The sequence below is a fragment of the Anomaloglossus baeobatrachus genome, chromosome 4, assembly GCF_048569485.1.
Source record: "Anomaloglossus baeobatrachus isolate aAnoBae1 chromosome 4, aAnoBae1.hap1, whole genome shotgun sequence".
Taxonomy (NCBI): Eukaryota; Metazoa; Chordata; class Amphibia; order Anura; family Aromobatidae; genus Anomaloglossus; species Anomaloglossus baeobatrachus.
The window spans coordinates 668,222,815-668,229,505 of record NC_134356.1 but is presented as its reverse complement, the minus strand read 5'-3'; positions in this window follow the sequence as shown (position 1 = coordinate 668,229,505).

The window sequence follows — 6,691 nt, the reverse complement described above, 5'->3', positions numbered from 1 at the left end:
TTCCTATATAATATATAGAGTCATTACACACAGAGGGATCTATTTCTACATATAATATAGAGTCATTACACACAGAGGGATCTATTTCTATATATTATATAGAGTCATTACACACAGAGGGATCTATTCCTATATATTATATAGAGTCATTACACACAGAGGGATCTATTCTAATATATTATATAGAGTCATTACACACAGAGGGACCTATTCCTATATATTATATAGAGTCATTACACACAAAGGGATCTATTTCTACATATTATATAGAGTCATTACACACAGAGGGATCTATTCCTATATATTATATAGAGTCATTACACACAGAGAGATCTATTCCTATATATTATATATAGTCATTACACACAGAGGGATCTATTCCTATATATTATATAGAGTCATTACACATAGATGGATCTATTCCTATATATTATATAGAGTCATTACACACAGAGGGATCTATTCCTATATATTATATATAGTCATTACACACAGAGGGATCTATTCCTATATATTATATAGAGTCATTACACACAGAGGGATCTATTCCTATATATTATATAGAGTCATTACACACAGAGGGATCTATTCCTATATATTATATGAGTCATTACACACAGAGAGATCTATTCCTATATATTATATAGAGTCATTACACACAGAGGGATCTATTCCTATATATTATATAGAGTCATTACACACAGAGGGATCTATTCCTATATATTATATAGAGTCATTACACACAGAAGGATCTATGCCTATATATTATATAGAGTCATTACACACAGAGGGATCTATTCTAATATATTATATAGAGTCATTACACACAGAGGGATCTATTCCTATATATTATATAGAGTCATTACACACAAAGGGATCTATTTCTACATATTATATAGAGTCATTACACACAGAGGGATCTATTCCTATATATTATATAGAGTCATTACACACAGAGAGATCTATTCCTATATATTATATATAGTCATTACACACAGAGGGATCTATTCCTATATATTATATAGAGTCATTACACATAGATGGATCTATTCCTATATATTATATAGAGTCATTACACACAGAGGGATCTATTCCTATATATTATATATAGTCATTACACAGAGGGATCTATTCCTATATATTATATAGAGTCATTACACACAGAGGGATCTATTCCTATATATTATATAGAGTCATTACACACAGAGGGATCTATTCCTATATATTATATGAGTCATTACACACAGAGAGATCTATTCCTATATATTATATAGAGTCATTACACACAGAGGGATCTATTCCTATATATTATATAGAGTCATTACACACAGAGGGATCTATTCCTATATATTATATAGAGTCATTACACACAGAAGGATCTATGCCTATATATTATATAGAGTCATTACACACAGAGGGATCTATTCCTATATATTTTATAGAGTCATTATACACAGAGGGATCTATTTCTACATATTATATAGAGTCATTACACACAGAGGGATCTATTCCTATATATTATATAGAGTCATTACGCACAGAGGGATCTATTTCTACATATTATATAGAGTCATTAGACACAGAGGGATCTATTCTTATATATTATATACAGTCATTACACACAGAGGGATCTATTCCTATATATTGAATAGAGTCATTACACACAGAGGGATCTATTCCTATATATTATATGAGTCATTACACACAGAGAGATCTATTCCTATATATTATATAGAGTCATTACACACAGAGGGATCTATTCCTATATATTATATAGAGTCATTACACACAGAGGGATCTATTCCTATATATTATATAGAGTCATTACACACAGAAGGATCTATGCCTATATATTATATAGAGTCATTACACACAGAGGGATCTATTCTAATATATTATATAGAGTCATTACACACAGAGGGATCTATTCCTATATATTATATAGAGTCATTACACACAAAGGGATCTATTTCTACATATTATATAGAGTCATTACACACAGAGGGATCTATTCCTATATATTATATAGAGTCATTACACACAGAGAGATCTATTCCTATATATTATATATAGTCATTACACACAGAGGGATCTATTCCTATATATTATATAGAGTCATTACACATAGATGGATCTATTCCTATATATTATATAGAGTCATTACACACAGAGGGATCTATTCCTATATATTATATATAGTCATTACACAGAGGGATCTATTCCTATATATTATATAGAGTCATTACACACAGAGGGATCTATTCCTATATATTATATAGAGTCATTACACACAGAGGGATCTATTCCTATATATTATATGAGTCATTACACACAGAGAGATCTATTCCTATATATTATATAGAGTCATTACACACAGAGGGATCTATTCCTATATATTATATAGAGTCATTACACACAGAGGGATCTATTCCTATATATTATATAGAGTCATTACACACAGAAGGATCTATGCCTATATATTATATAGAGTCATTACACACAGAGGGATCTATTCCTATATATTATATAGAGTCATTACACACAGAGGGATCTATTTCTACATATTATATAGAGTCATTACACAGAGAGGGATCTATTCCTATATATTATATAGAGTCATTACGCACAGAGGGATCTATTTCTACATATTATATAGAGTCATTAGACACAGAGGGATCTATTCTTATATATTATATACAGTCATTACACACAGAGGGATCTATTCCTATATATTATATAGAGTCATTACACACAGAGGGATCTATTCCTGTATATTATATTGAGTCATTACACACAGAGGGATCTATTCCTATATATTATATAGAGTCATTACACACAGAGGGATATATTCCTATATATTATATGAGTCATTACACACAGAGAGATCTATTCCTATATATTATATAGAGTCATTACACACAGAGGGATCTATTCCTATATATTATATAGAGTCATTACATACAGAGGGATCTATTCCTATATATTATATAGAGTCATTACACACAGAAGGATCTATGCCTATATATTATATAGAGTCATTACACACAGAGGGATCTATTCCTATATATTATATAGAGTCATTACACACAGAGGGATCTATTTCTACATATTATATAGAGTCATTACACACAGAGGGATCTATTCCTATATATTATATAGAGTCATTACACACAGAGGGATCTATTTCTACATATTATATAGAGTCATTAGACACAGAGGGATCTATTCTTATATATTATATACAGTCATTACACACAGAGGGATCTATTCCTATATATTATATAGAGTCATTACACTCAGAGGGATCTATTCCTATATATTATATAGAGTCATTACACACAGAGGGATCTATTCCTATATATTATATACAGTCATTACACACAGAGGGATCTATGGCGGCACGGTGGCTCAGTGGTTAGCACTGCAGTCTTGCAGCGCTGGGGTCCTGGGTTCAAATCCCACCAAGGACACTATCTGCAAGGAGTTTGTATGTTCTCCCCATGTTTGCGTGGGTTTCCTCCGGGTACTCCGGTTTCCTCCCACACTCCAAAGACATACAGATAGGGACTTTAGATTGTGAGCCCCAATGGGGACAGTGTTCCTGATGTATGTAAAGCGCTGTGGAATTAATAGCGCTATATAAATGAATAAAATAATTATTATTATTATTAATTATTCCTGTATATTATATAGAGTCATTACACATAGATGGATCTATTCCTATATATTATATAGAGTCATTACACACAGAGGGATCTATTCTTATATATTATATAGAGTCAATACACACAGAGGGATCTATTTCTACATAATATATAGAGTCATTACACACAGAGGGATCTATTCCTATATATTATATAGAGTCATTACACACAGAGGGCCCTATTCCTATATATTATATATAGTCATTACACACAGAGGGATCTATTCCTATATATTATATAGAGTCATTACACACAGAGGGCCCTATTCCTATATATTATATATAGTCATTACACACAGAGGGATCTATTCTTATATATTATATAGAGTCATTACACATAGATGGATCTATTCCTATATATTATATAGAGTCATTACACACAGAGGGATCTATTCCTATATATTATATAGAGTCATTACACACAGAGGGATCTATTCCTATATATTATATAGAGTCATTACACACAGAAGGATCTATGCCTATATATTATATAGAGTCATTACACACAGAGGGATCTATTCCTATATATTATATAGAGTCATTACACACAGAGGGATCTATTTCTACATATTATATAGAGTCATTACACACAGAGGGATCTATTCCTATATATTATATAGAGTCAATACACACAGAGAGATCTATTTCTACATATTATATAGAGGCATTACACACAGAGGGATCTATTTCTACATATTATATAGAGTCATTACACACAGAGGGATCTATTCCTACATATTATATAGAGTCATTACACACAGAGGGATCTATTCTTATATATTATATACAGTCATTACACACAGAGGGATCTATTCCTATATAATATATATAGTCATTACTCACAGAGGGATCTATTCCTATATATTATATAGAGTCATTACACATAGATGGATCTATTCCTATATATTATATAGAGTCATTACACACAGAGGGATCTATTCCTATATATTATATAGAGTCATTACACACAGAGGGATCTATTCCTATATATTATATAGAGTCATTACACACAGAGGGATCTATTCCTATATATTATATAGAGTCATTACACACAGAGGGATCTATTCCTATATATTATATAGAGTCATTACACACAGAGGGATCTATTCCTATATATTATATAGAGTCATTACACACAGAGGGATCTATTCCTATATATTATATGAGTCATTACACACAGAGAGATCTATTCCTATATATTATATAGAGTCATGAAACACAGAGGGATCTATTCCTATATATTATATAGAGTCATTACACACAGAGGGATCTATTCCTATATATTATATAGAGTCATTACACACAGAAGGATCTATGCCTATATATTATATAGAGTCATTACACACAGAGGGATCTATTTCTTCATATTATTTATAGTCATTACACACAGAGGGATCTATTCTTATATATTATATAGTCATTACACACAGAGGGATCTATTCCTATATATTATATAGAGTCATTACACATAGATGGATCTATTCCTATATATTATATAGAGTCATTACACACAGAGGGATCTATTCTTATATATTATATACAGTCATTACACACAGAGGGATCTATTCCTATATATTATATAGAGTCATTACACACAGAGGGATCTATTCCTATATATTATATAGAGTCATTACACACAGAGGGATCTATTCCTATATATTATATGAGTCATTACACACAGAGAGATCTATTCCTATATATTATATAGAGTCATGAAACACAGAGGGATCTATTCCTATATATTATATAGAGTCATTACACACAGAGGTATCTATTTCTACATATTATATAGAGTCATTACACACAGAGGGATCTATTCCTATATATTATATAGAGTCATTACACACAGAGGGATCTATTTCTACATATTATTTATAGTCATTACACACAGAGGGATCTATTCTTATATATTATATACAGTCATTACACACAGAGGGATCTATTCCTATATAATATATAGAGTCATTACACACAGAGGGATCTATTCCTATATATTATATAGAGTCATTACACACAGAGGGATCTATTCCTATATATTATATAGAGTCATTACACACAGAGGGATCTATTCCTATATATTATATATTCATTACACACAGAGGAATCTATTCCTATATATTATATAGAGTCATTACACACAGATGGATCTATTCCTTTATGTTATATAGAGTCATTACACACAAAGGGATCTATTCCTATATATTATATAGAGTCATTACACACAGAGGGATCTATTCCTATATATTATATAGTCATTACACACAGAGGGATCTATTCTTATATATTATATAGAGTCATTACACACAGAGGGATCTATTTCTACATATTATATAGAGTCATTACACACAGAGGGATCTATTCCTACATATTATATAGAGTCATTACACACAGAGGGATCTATTCTTATATATTATATACAGTCATTACACACAGAGGGATCTATTCCTATATATTATATATAGTCATTACTCACAGAGGGATCTATTCCTATATATTATATAGAGTCATTACACATAGATGGATCTATTCCTATATATTATATAGAGTCATTACACACAGAGGGATCTATTCCTATATATTATATAGAGTATTTACACACAGAGGGATCTATTCCTATATATTATATAGAGTCATTACACACAGAGGGATCTATTCCTATATATTATATGAGTCATTACACACAGAGAGATCTATTCCTATATATTATATAGAGTCATTACACACAGAGGGATCTATTCCTATATATTATATACAGTCATTACACACAGAGGGATCTATTCCTATATATTATATAGAGTCATTATACACAGAGGGATCTATTTCTACATATTATTTATAGTCATTACACACAGAGGGATCTATTCTTATATATTTTATACAGTCATTACACACAGAGGGATCTATTTCTACATATTATATAGAGTCATTACACACAGAGGGATCTATTCCTATATATTATATAGTCATTACACACAGAGGAATCTATTC